Here is a 13,888-nt window from a genome sequence, read left to right on the forward strand (position 1 = left end):
GGAGTGGTCTTGAGGGTCCAGAGGCCCCTCATTAAGGAGGGGGTACTGTCATGATCCAAGGTGGATCTGACTAGTAAATGGGCAAAGTGAACTTTTTTTCCTTTGAATTGGGGCCAAATTGGGTTGATTGCCCCCGGTGGCCATTAGAATTATTACACGTGGTGTCTTCTGTTCTAAGTTGCCCTGGTGGTGGTGAGTGGTATCGTTCTTTGGTTTAATGTGTACGTAATTACAAATCACGTGTGAGGCTCTATAAAAGAGTGTCAGGTGTGATCAATCACTGTTGGTGAAATTGATAGTTCGTCATTTGGGAAGAAATACTGGGTGATAAAGTGGCTGAATGAAAGTCCTGGGCAGCCCAGCCAGAGGGGTTGAGTCAGCTATGGAGTCTGCAAGGAGTGCTGGCATGGATTGGTGGACTTCAACGTTGGTGTCTGCAAGAAGGGCTGGCATGGCGTGGTGGAGTCACAGTTTATAGTGTCAGCAGGAAGTGCTTACGTGGCTTGGTGGAGTGGCGACTATGGTGAGAGTTGCACTCAGCATGCTGGACTTGGTTGCAGAAAGCTGGACTCAATCATGCTTGACTTCTTGGCAGAAAAGTTGGCCTCGAGCATGCTGGACTTTTTGGCAGAAGCTTGACTCATCTTTGGGACTCTGTTTACTGGGCAGCTGCAACTGGTGGTGGACTCTGCTCCAAGGTTGCACTAGGGTGATGGATCCGATTGTGGGGAAGGATCCGGTTGGAGGAGAAGATGCACGCAGGTGGTGGGCTCTGTTGCTAGGAGTGTACGCAACAGAGCAAAGCTAAGTGGTGTCCCCCTGTTTTGTCATTTTCCCTTATGTGTGCTTAGTGCAGTGGTGGGATTAGTTTCCACACCGACCAATTCCCTAGTGAGGGTTTAGGTGCAGGGCGAATCAGGGTTTTAAAGTACGAGTGCGTCGCACGGTGCGGAACCGGCATAGGGAACGTTAGGAGTGCAGGGACTCTGGCTCAGGGGAGTGCAGGAGATCTCCACTTCCCCATTTCCCTATCGCAGGGCCCTCCATTGTTATTGTTACCCAGGTTTCCCTTTATTATTTAAATTCGCCTTACTGGAGGCGGAGCTTCCAGACTACTGTATATATAACGTGTATTACCCAAAAGGAGGCTGTGTATCCTGGGATCCTGGGTCACGCGTGTCATGGGTTCGCCTTGCGGTACTCGCTACATCCAGACACACGTGACCGTGACACTGATGTCATCCGACATGAAGATTTCAAGTCCATCGTCTTAACTATGCAGCCATCAAAATGTATGCCATTGCTTATGGTTCTTTGATGTCTTTTTGAAACCACTTTACATACTTTATTTGACTTTTGACTGCTGAAAGAAATTTGATGTAGAACATTTTCAGCAACCGATAAAAGTCTGATCAGAGGTTACTGAAATCTGTGAATGATATCAACAATGTCATGGGGAACATATAGTAATATTTCTTTTTGTTTTCATACTGCTTAATTTCATATATGAGACAGATTTAGACTCAAAGATTGAAACATGAATAGTGGTCCCATTTTCATATCACTTGGACATTTTACTAATATTATTTCACTTTTTGCTAGATGGTTCAAAGTTTTTGTCTAAGTAAAACACTGCGCTGTGAGGAGAATTTGAACCTGAGCGGGGAAACCCCATTGGATTGCCAGTCCAATGCCTTAACCACTTAGCCACCACAGCCAACTGTGGGACCATTTTATAAGATGTTTTTGCCATGTGAACACAGAGGGAAAACCTGTGAGAAGATATTGGTCTAAGGGTCCCGTTACATTTAGCGATGCACCAGTGATCCCGACAATGATACGACCTGGTCAGGATCGCTGATGCATCGCTAAATGGTTGCTAGTGAGCTGCCAAACAGGTAGATCTCACCAGAGACGTAGCAGCGGTCAGCGGTCATTACTTACCTATCAGACGTGGCAATGAAGACGTCCTCCCGCCCACGTCTATGCACCGCTCGTCGGCACCAGAAGGAAGGCGCTGACGAGAAACAGCCCAGGTCATTCTCGTGCGATAGCCAGCGGGGGAGCCAGTCAGAGGTAAGTGTCACATATAGCGATATCGCTAGCAATATTGCTGCTGCGTCACAAAATATGTGACGCTTTAGCGATATTGCTAGTGATATCGCTATGTTAGAAGCCACCTTAAGTTTACCAGAATCTCTATTGAAAGACACAGTCATGAGCAAGAAAACTTCACTGACTTCCTGAAATAGAAAGGTGTGATCTGACAACAAAGAGTAGAAGGGGATGAATGGATTGTATATTGATTAAAGCAGGTATTATAAATCTTCTGCCTGAGCGAGTGTGAACGAGCTGAGTGTGACCTGAGCGTAAGTGCGAACTGTGGTAAGTGTGTGACTTGAGATTCTGTGACTTTGGATTCAGGGAGTTTCCAAGGGAGGTCTTACTGAATTGCTGTTATATTATATTAATACTTTTTTTTTTTTTTTTTTTTAATTTATTTTTGCTTATCTTATTGTCTGGTGCAATCCCCATTAGGATGTGCTCCACTATTGCCAATGCCTTCCAGTGCACGTCTTGCCGCATGTATGAAATCCTTGAACAGCTGGTCGAGGGTGCATACTGCTGTGCAAGATGTGAGCACGTTGTGCATTTGGAAGCCCAGATACTGGATCTAAATGTGCAGCTGGCAACACTGAGATCCATTGACAATATGGAAAGGAGTCTTCTGCTCACTGAGCAGACGCTCAATGGGATAGATGAGGGGGGGATGCTAGGTTGGAGCTGCAGGACAATGAAGCAGCTAGCTGGGTGACAGTTAGAAGGCGGGGTAGAGGGAAGAGCACCAGGGAGGCTAGTCCTGATCTGGCACACCCCAATAAGTTGGCTAAGTTGGCAGATGAGGGGAGTGTTAGTGCAGGAGTAGCACTGCTGCAGCAAGGCATGTCCTCTGAAAGCCGGAGGAGTGTCTGCTCCAGTAAGGGGGGAAATAGGAGAGCAGGGCAGGCCAGACAGGTTCTGGTAGTGGGAGACTCAATTATTAGGGGAACAGATAGGGCAATCTGACACAAAGACAGGGATCGTCGAACGGTGTGCTGCCTACCTGGCGCTCGAGTCCGACACATCGCTGATCGGGTTGACAGATTACTGGGAGGGGCTGGTGAGGATCCAGCAGTCATGGTGCACATTGGCACAAATGACAAAGTTAGAGGTAGGTGGAAGGTCCTTAAAGATGATTTCAGGGAATTAGACTGTAAGCTTAAAGCAAGGACCTCCAAGGTGGTATTTTCGGAAATACTTCCTGTACCACGTGCCACACCAGAGAGGCAACAGGAGATTAGGGAGGTTAATAAGTGGCTCAGGAATTGGTGTAGGAAGGAGGGGTTTGGGTTCCTGCAGAACTGGGCTGACTTCTCAGTTGGCTACAGGTTCTACGCTAGGGACGGGCTGCACCTCAATGGGGAGGGTGCAGCTGTGCTGGGGGAGAAAATGGCTAGAAGGTTGGAGGAGTGTTTAAACTAGGGACGGGGGGAGGGTATTCCTTTTATAAAAGGGGAAGACAGTGCAGCTAGAGACCTGGGCACAAATAATGAAATTGGGGGTGGGGGTGGCATGGGGGTTGGGGTTAGAACAGTTAATAATTTAAGAAAGAATAGAGGTACAGAGAGATACATAAAGTGCATGTATACTAATGCCAGAAGCCTTGCCAACAAAATGGAGGAATTGGAGTTAATGTTGTTGGAACATAATTATGACATGGTGGGGATATCTGAGACATGGCTGGATGAGAGCCAAGACTGGGCGGTTAATTTACAGGGCTATAGTCTGTTCAGAAATAACCGAACAAATAAGCGAGGGGGAGGCGTGTGTTTATATGTAAAATCATCCTTAAAACCCATCCTTCGTGATAATATACAGTATATGAATCTAATGAAAATGTAGAGTCCCTGTGGGTAGAGATAAGGGGAGGGGGGAAAAATAATAAATTACTGATAGGGGTTTGTTATAAGTCTCCAAAAATAATGGAAGCAACAGAGAATATCCTCATAAAGCAAATAGATGAAGCTGCGACTCAAGGAGAAGTCATTATTATGGGGGACTTCAACTACCCTGAAATACATTGGGGAACAGAAACCTGCAGTTCCAGCAAAGGTAATAGGTTTTTGACTACTATGAGAGACAATTACCTTTCACAACTGGTTCAGGACCCAACAAGAGGGGGGGCACTGCTAGACCTAATATTAACCAACAGGCCAGACGGAATATCAAATGTAAGGGTTGGGGGTCACTTGGGTAACAGTGATCACAAATTAATAAGTTTTCATGTATCCTTTAATAAGATGTGTAGTAGAGGGGTTACAAGGACACTAAACTTCATGAAAGCAAATTTCCAACGGATTAGAGATGATCTTGGTGCAATTAACTGGGACGATATCCTGAGACATAAAAATACACAAAGAAAATGGGAGACGTTTATTAGCATCCTGAATAGGACCTGTGCACAATATCTACCGTATGGGAATAAACATGCGAGAAATAGGAAGAAACCACTATGGCTAAATAGAGCTATAAGGGGCGCAATAAGGGACAAAAATAAAGCATTTAGCGATTTAAAGCAAGTAGGTAGTGATGAGGCATTAACAAAATACAGAAGATTAAATAAATTCTGTAAAAAGCAAATCAAGACAGCAAAGATTGAGACAGAGAGACTCATTGCCAGAGAAAGTAAAAATTATCCCAAAATATTCTTTAACTTCATAAATAGTAAGAAACTAAAAAATGATAGTGTTGGCCCCCTTAAAAATAGTCTGGGTGAAATGGTGGATGAGGATGAGGAAAAAGCCAATATGCTAAATGACTTTTTTTCAACAGTGTTTACACAAGAAAATCCCATGACGGATAACATGATCAGGGATAAAAATTCTCTGTTAAATGTCACCTGCTTAACCCAGCAGGAAGTACGGCGGTGTCTAAAAATCACTAAAATTGACAAATCCCCGGGCCCGGATGGGATACACCCCCGAGTACTGCAGGAATTAAGCACAGTCATAGATAGACCATTATTTTTAATCTTTAAAGATTCCATAATAACAGGGTCTGTACCACAGGACTGGCGTATAGCAAATGTGGTGCCAATATTCAAAAAGGGGACAAAAACTGAACTTGGAAATTATAGGCCAGTAAGTTTAACCTCAACTGTGGGTAAAATCCTGGAGGGTTTTCTAAGAGATACTATACTGGAGTATCTGGAGAAGAATAACCTCATGACCCAATATCAACATGGGTTTACAAGCGACCGTTCCTGTCAGACTAATCTGATAAGCTTTTATGAAGAGGTAAGTTCCGAACAGGACCAAGGGAATGCAGTGGACGTGGTGTACATGGACTTTTCAAAAGCTTTTGATACGGTGCCACACAAAAGGTTGATACATAAAATGAGAACAATGGGGATAGGGGAAAATATGTGTAGGTGGGTTAAGAGCTGGCTCAGGGATAGGAAACAAAGGGTGGTTATTAATGGAGCACACTCAGACTGGGTCACGGTTAGCAGTGGGGTACCACAGGGGTCAGTTTTGGGCCCGCTTCTTTTTAACATATTTATTAATGACCTTGTATGGGGCATAGAGAGTAGAATTTCAACATTTGCAGATGACACTAAACTCTGCAGGGTAATCAATACAGAGGAGGACAATTTTATATTACAGGAGGATTTATGTACACTAGAAGCTTGGGCTGATAAATGGCAAATGAGCTTTAATGGGGATAAATGTAAGGTCATGCACTTGGGTAGAATGAACAAGATGTATAATTATGTGCTAAATTGTAAAACACTGGGCAAAACAGTCACTGAAAAAGACCTGGGTGTATGGGTGGACGACAAACTCACATTTAGCGGCCAGTGTCAGGCAGCTGCTGCAAAGGCAAATAAAATAATGGGATGCATTAAAAGAGGCATAGATGCTCATGATGAGAACATAATTTTACCTCTATATAAGTCACTAGTGCGACCACACTTAGAATACTGTGTACAGTTCTGGTCTCCGGTGTATAAGAAAGACATAGCTGAACTGGAGCGGGTGCAGAGAAGAGCGACCAAGGTTATTAGGGAACTAAGGGGTCTGCAATACCAAGACAGGTTATTACACTTGGGGTTATTTAGTTTGGAGAATCGAAGGCTTAGGGGTGATCTTATTACAATGTATAAATATATGCGGGGACAATACCAAGAACTTTCTAATGATCTTTTTACTCTTAGACCTGTGACGGGGACAAGGGGGCATCCTCTATGTCTGGAGGAAAGAAGGTTTAAGCATACTCACAGACGTGGATTCTTTACTGTAAGAGCAGTGAGACTATGGAACTCTCTGCCATATGATGTTGTAATGAGTGATTCCCTACTAAAATTTAAGAAGGGACTGGATGCCTATCTTGAAAAGTATAATATTACAGGGTATATACACTAGTTTCCTTAATATTGCATTGATCCAGGGAGCAAGTCTGATTGCCGTATGTGGAGTCAGGAAGGAATTTTTTTCCCCAATGTGAAGCTTACTGTTTGCCACATGGGTTTCTTTTGCCTTCCTCTGGATCAACATGTTAGGGCAAGTTAGGATAGGATATGGATTGAACTAGATGGACTTAAAGTCTCCCTTCAACCTTAATAACTATGTTACTATGTTACTATGTTTTGTTTACCACATGTTTCTCATGGTTCTAATTGTGGCTGGTCACCACACACTGCCAGGCAATTAATCTGCCTTTTTTTGCTATTCCCAACTTTTTCTATATTTTGTTTTCTCTAGACTTTCATGAGCAAAATCCAATCTTTTCAAAGGTAAAACAATGAACTGGGAATCTGATGTCATTCAACATGAAGATTTCAAGTCCATCGTATTAACTATGCAGCCATCAAATGTATGCCATTGCTGATGGTTCTCCAATGTCTTTTTGGAACCAGCTTACATACTTTAATTGACTTTTGACTTCTGAAAGATATTTGATGTAGAGCATTTTCAGCAACCGATACAAGTCTGATCAGAGGTTACTGAAATCTGTGAATGATGTCATCAATGTCATGGGGAACATATAGTAATATTTCTTTTTGTTTTCATACTGCTTAATTTCATGTATGAAACAGATTTTGACTCAAAGACAGAAACATGAATAGTGGTCCCATTTTCATATCTCTTTGCCCGTTTCACTAATATTAATCATAGAATCATAGAATCATAGAATCGTAGAGTTGGAAGGGACCTCCTGCGCCTTCTGGTCCAACCCCCTGCTCAAAGCAGGATTCGCAAAATCATCCCAGTCAGATGTCTGTCCAGCCTCTGAAGACTTCCATTGAAGGAGAACTCACCACTTCTTGTGGCAGCCTATTCCACTCATTGATCACTCTAACTGTCAAAAAGTTTTTTCTAATATCTAATCTGTGTCTCCTCCCATTCAGTTTCATCCCATTGCTTCTAGTCTTTCCTTGTGCAAATGAGAATAAAGATGATCCTTCTACAATGTGACAGCCCTTTAGATATTTGTAGACAGCTATTAAGTCTCCTCTCAGTCTTCTCTTTTGCAAACTAAACATTCCCAAATCCTGCAACCTTTCCTCATAAGACAGGGTTTGCAGACCGGTCACCATTCTGGTCGCTCTTTTTTGAACTTGCTCCAGTTTGTTGATGTATTTTTTAAAATGTGGTGCACAAAACTGGACACAATATTCCAGATGAGGTCTGACCAAAGAGGAGTAGAGGGCAATAATGACTTCATGTGATCTAGACTGTATGCTTCTGTTAATACATCCTAGAATTGCATTTGCCTTTTTTGCTGCTGCATCACACTGTTGACTCATATTCAGGCTGTGATCTATTAGTATACCCAAGTCTTTTCACATGTGCTGTTGCATAGCCCTATTCCTCCCATTCTGTATATGCTTTTTTCATTTTCATTGCCCAGATGTAGTACTTTGCATTTTTCCCTGTTAAAAATCATTCTGTTAGTTGCTGCCCACTGCTCCAGTTTATTTATATCTTTTTGAATCCTCTCTCTCTTCCCTCTTATTAGCTATCCCTCCTAGCTTTGTGTCATCAGCAAATTTAATCAGTTTACCCTCAATTCCTTCATCTAAATCATTGATAAAGATGTTGAACAATACAGGGCCCAGGACAGAGTCCTGTGGTACCCCACTTCAGACATTCTTCCAACTGGATGTGCAGCCATTACGACCACTCTTTGGGTCCGATCACTAAGCCAGTTATGAATCCACCTAACAGTTGCCTTGTCCATTCCATACTTAGTCATTTTTTCAATAAGGATTGTATGAGATACTTTGTCAAATGCTTTGCTGAAGTCAAGATATACTATATCTACAGCATTTCCTTGATCCACCCAATCAGTGATTCCATCATAGAAGGAAATTAAGTTAGTCTGACATGACTTATTAGTTACAAACCCAATGCTGACTCTGCTTAATCACTTCATTCTTATCCAGGTACTGATATACATGTTGTTTAATAATTTGTTCAAAGATCTTTCCTGGTATAAAAGTCAGACTCACCGGCCTATAGTTGCCTGGGTCCACCTTCTTCCCCTTTTTGAAGATAGGAAAAACATTTGCTCTTCTCCAGTCTTCCGGGACTTCACCTGTTCTCCAAGAATTTTCAAAGATTATGGAGAGGGGTTCAAAAATTTCTTCTGCTATCTCCTTCAGTACTCTGGGGTGTAATTCATCTGGACCGGGAGACTTGAATCATTTAGGTTAGCTAAGTGTTTCCTCACTATCTTCCTGTTTATAGATATCCTGGATTCTTCTATTCCCTTAATAGGACAGTGAAGAACAGTTGATGTTACATTTCTTTTCTGAGAGAAAACAGATGCAAAATAGGAATTTAAAAGTTCGGCCTTCTCAACATCCTGTCTTACCATTTCATCATTTTCATCCTGTAAAAATCCTATAGCATCTTTGACTTTTCTTTTACTTTTGACATATCCCCAAAATCCTTTATTATTGCTTTTGACATCTCTTGCAAGCCTCAATTCATTGTCAGCTTTAGCTAATCTGATTTGTGCCCTCTGATGAAGGAGTAACCCTCCAAAACGATCGTTGGGGTGGATTGCTGACTGCTGGAATCTCTGCCTGCCATTTCATTAGGTAATTTATGCTTCCTCTCTTATTACTATGCTTCTTAGGCATCATATATCTGTCTAACCATGGTGAATGGTCACCTGCTATCTGATAATGATCTGTGTATTTAGCTGTTTACTTGATGGATGGAGCTGGTATAAAGAGATATATATCTACATATATACTGTTTGGCGGTCTATTCTTAATTGTCATACAGTGCCATGCACTATATGCACTTTGAGATAATTTAGTAACTTTATGTATGTCTTGTTACTGCATAGGTTCTGGTTGTACAGCAATCCTTTTTTTATCCAGGCGGTGTGCGGTTTCGCACTTTATTGCCCACTCCCCCCCATTTGTATCTGGATGTGTCTTAATTAAAATAAAAAACTTTTTGACTTTACTCTGGACTTATAGTCGCTTTTTTTGGAGCTTTGCTCAGTTTTCTCTCTAGGTAGATTGCGATTGTCCTTTTTGTCCATCTATTTCTGTCTGCTATTGAATTATTATGCTGATTTCTTGATATTTAAAATGCAGACACTTGTCAAAGGTATTTTTATTCATTTTATAAACATGTCTTTCTTCCTTTTTAGCATGTGCTTAAGTTCTGTGTTCATCCATCCTGGTTTCCTTAAATGCTTCCTATTCTTCCCTCTTTTCGGAATTGTTAACAATTGTGCTTTGAGAATTTCCTTTTTTTAAGATTTCCCATCCTTCCAGGACATTTTTGTCTTTAAGGATATCCAGCCATTGGATCCCTCCAATTCTCTTTCTGAATCCCTTAAAATCTGCCTTTCTGAAATCTAACCTTGACGTCTGAGTCTTCACAGGTCTTCCTTCTCTAGTTATCCAAAATTCTAAAATAGCATGGTCGCTACCTCCTAGGGTCCCAGCCACTTTTACCTCCTCAACCATTTCCTCCTTGTTTATAAGGATTAGATCCAAGGTAGCAGTTCCCCTTTTTTTCTCCCCTACCTTTTAGAAGATAAAGTTGTCAGCAAGAGAGGATAAGAATTTCCTTGACCTGTTAGTTTTGCCTGAGAGAGATTCCCAACAAATGTCTGGATAGTTGAAATCTCCCATGACAACTACCGTATATACTCGAATATAAGCCGAGATTTCAAGCCCGTTTTTTTGGGCTGAAAGTCCCCCTCTCAGCTTATATTTGAGTCATATACACCGGGGGGTCGGAGGGGGAGGGGGGCGGGGGTGTCAGGTCATACTTACCCGTCCTGACGCTGCCTCTTGAGCCCCCAGCTTCTCCGCGCTCTCTCTTCCTGCTTTCAGCGGTCACGTGGTACCGCTTATTAAAACTCATGAATATGCGCATATTCATGAGTTTTAATGAGCGGTATCACAAGACCGCTGAATGCAGGAAGAGAGAGTGCGGAGAAGCTGGGGACTCAAGCGACAGCGTCTGGACAGGTAAATATAGCGATACTCACCTGTCCTGCGTCCATGGCTGCTTGCTGCTGTCTGTCATCGGTCAGTGACTTCAGACAGCAGAGGGCGCGGTGACGTGATTAGTGCGCGCCGCGCCCCCTGCAGTCTGAACGTCACTGACCGATGATGTGGCAGATAGTGGTGAGCAGCCATGGATGCAGGACAGGTGAGTATCTGACACCCAGCGACGGAGAGGTGAGTATGTCATTTTTTTTATTTTTACATGCAGCAGCACATGGGGGAATAATCTATGGAGCTTCTTATGGGGGCAGTATATGGGGGAACAATCTATGGAGCTTCTTATGGGGGCAGCATATGGGGGAACAATATGGAGCTTCTAATGGGGCAGCATATGGGGGAATAATCTATGGAGCTTTTTATGGGGCAGTATATGGGGGAACAATCTATGGAGCTTCTTATGGGGGCAGCATATGGGGGAATAATCTATGGAGCTTCTTATGGGGGCAGCATATGGGGGAATAATCTATGGAGCTTCTTATGGGGGCAGTATATGGGGGGAACAATCTATGGAGCTTCTTATGGGGGCAGCATATGGGGGAATAATCTATGGAGCTTCTTCTGGGGACACCATATGGGGGAATAATCTCTGGAGCATTTCCCACCCTAGGCTTATACTCGAGTCAATAAGTTTTCCCAGTTTTTTGTGGCAAAATTAGGGGGGTCGGCTTATACTCGGGTCGGCTTATTCTCGAGTATATACGGTATGTCATATTTTTTGGAGAACTTGGCCAATTGATGCATAAAGAGTTCATCTATATCTTCAGCTTGCACAGGCGGCCTGTAGTGCATGCCTACAATGGTGTTCTTTCCATTGTTCTGTCCTTGTATTCTTACCCAAACAGTTTCCACAGAACACCCAGTCTCTGAAGCTTCAATCTCTGTGCAGATATACACGTTTCTAACATGCAATACGATGCCTCCTCCTCATTTATCAAGTCTGTCTCTTGCAAGTAAGTGGTGTCCTTCTAGTCTTGTATTCCAATCATGTGTACCGTCCCACCAAGTTTCAGTGATTCCAATGACATCATATTTCTTTTCCTGTGTTAGCAGTTCCAATTCTCCTTGTGTGTTGCCCATGCTATGTGCATTAGTATAGAAACATTTTAGTTTGTGATTGGTTTCTCTTTCTCCAATATTTTTATTAATTAGATTCTTTTGTCTTTGTTCTTCCTTTCCACTTCTAATAGCAGAGTTCTCAATAGCATTTGTCAGGTGTATGGCTTTTTCTGGTCTTTTGCTTCCCTTCCCACATTCTAGTTTAAAGCTCTCCTTACAAGTGTAGCAAGGCGACTTCCAAATACTTGTTTTCCAGTCTTCGTAAGGTACACCCCATCTCTAGCAAGTAGTCCATCATATAAGTAATTCACTCCGTGATCCAGAAATCCAAATCATTGCTGACTGCACCATAGACGTAGCCAGTTGTTCACCTGCAGAATCTTATTCCACCTCCTTGTTCCATGGCCATCCACTGGGATGATGGAAGAGAAGACCACCTGCGCTCCCAGTTCTTTCACTTTCTTACCTAAGTTTTCACAGTCTCTGCAGATGGTTTCCAGGTCGTTTCTTGTGGTGTCATTTGTCCCCACATGTATTTGAAGGAATGGGTAGTCATCTGTAGGTCTGAAGAGTCCTGATATCCTGTCAGACACATCTTTAATTTTTGCACCTGGAAGACAGCACATTTCTCTTGAAGTTATATCCGGTCTACAGATAGCGGCCTCTGTTCCTCTCAACAGGGAATCCCCCATGACCACCACTCTCCATTTCTTCTTCACAACATTTTTCTTTCTCCATCCAGGAGGACTCTGAAGGCATGCAAGGTTGCTGTTTGTGGGCAAAGTCTTATCCTGATGTATTTCTTCACCGTTTTCCTGTGTGAGAGCCTGGTACTGGTTCCTGAGCAGTATGGGTGCTGACTGCCTCCTGATCCTCTTGCTTCTCTGGGTCACATGTCTCCATTCCTCTGTTTCTTCAGGTGCAGTTCAAATTTCTTCTCTTTCTGTAACATGAAGAGATAATTCTGCTCTGTCCAAGAACTCTTCACCTTCCTTTATGATCTTCAACATAGCTAACCTCTCTTTGAGATTTTGCAACTTTTCCTCCAACAGGGACACAAGCTTGCATTTGTGGCATGTGAAGTTTTGCTTTTCCACTGGTAAGTCTGTGAACATGTAGCAAGAAATGCAGCTTACAAAATGGCTCCTGGCCTCTTCCATATTGAGATTTCTTAAAAAAGATGAAAGATGAGCCAAAATTCGAGCTCGTGGAGACTCTTCACTTATCCCAGAAGGCACTGGGAATATGCAAATGATCTCCTCAGGAAGCCGCCGACGAGAAACGGCCCAGGTCATTCTTGCGTGATAGCCAGCCGGGGAGCCAGTCGGAGGTAAGTGTCACATATAGCGATATCACAAGCAATATTGCTTCTGCGTCACAAAATCGGTGATGCTTTAGCGATTTTGCTAGCGATATCGCTATGTGTGAAGCCCCCTTAAGTTTACCAGAATCTCTATTGAAAGACACAGTCATGAGCAAGAAAACTTGACTGACTTACTGAAAGAGAAAGGTGTGATCTGACAACAAATCTTTTCAAAGGTAAAACAATGAACTGGGAATCTGATATCATCCAACATGAAGATTTCAAGTCCATTGTCTTACCTATGCAGCCGTCAAAATGTATGCCATTGCTAATGGTTCGCCGACGTCTTTTTGGAACCACTTTGCATACTTTAATTGACTTTTGACTGCTAAAAGAAATTTGATGTAGAGCATTTTCAGCAACCGATACAAGTCTGATAAGAGGTTACTGAAATCTGTGAATGATATTATCAATGTCATGGGGAACATATAGTAATATTTCTTTTTGTTTTCATACTGCTTAATTTCATATATGAGACAGATTTAGACTCAAAGATTGAAACATGAATAGTGGTCCCATTTTCATATTACTTGTCCACTTTTTACTAATATTATTTCACTTTTTCCTAGATGGTTCAAAGTTTTTGTCCAAGTAAAACACTGCACTGTGAACAGGATTTGAACCTGTGTGGAGTAACCCCATTAGATTTCAAGTCCAATGCCTTAACCACTCAGCCACCACAGCCAACTGTGGGATCATTTTATCAGATGTTTTTACCATGTGAACACAGAGGGAAAACCTGTGAGAAGATATTGGTCTAAGGGTCCTGTTATATTTAGCGATGCACCAGCGATCCCGACAATGATACGACCTGGTCAGGATTGCTGGTGCATCACTAAGTGTTCGCTAGTGAGCTGCCAAACAGGCAGATCTCACCAGCGACA

General features: G+C 42.5%; 2 non-coding genes across 2 annotated transcripts; both read right to left on the bottom strand.

Moving 5' to 3' along the window:
* Window positions 1–1,635: 1,635 nt before the first annotated feature.
* On the bottom strand, window positions 1,636–1,717 carry TRNAA-GGC (transfer RNA alanine (anticodon GGC)). Its single transcript has one exon. It is a non-coding gene; the product is annotated as a tRNA-Ala (tRNA).
* Window positions 1,718–13,606: 11,889 nt separating this feature from the next.
* TRNAS-UGA (transfer RNA serine (anticodon UGA)) lies at window positions 13,607–13,688 on the bottom strand. The gene has a single exon. It is a non-coding gene; the product is annotated as a tRNA-Ser (tRNA).
* Between the last annotated feature and the right edge of the window lie 200 nt (window positions 13,689–13,888).

Source organism: Dendrobates tinctorius, unplaced genomic scaffold, assembly GCF_039654945.1.
Source record: "Dendrobates tinctorius isolate UK_male_01 unplaced genomic scaffold, ASM3965494v1 ptg000228l, whole genome shotgun sequence".
Lineage (NCBI taxonomy): Eukaryota > Metazoa > Chordata > Amphibia > Anura > Dendrobatidae > Dendrobates > Dendrobates tinctorius.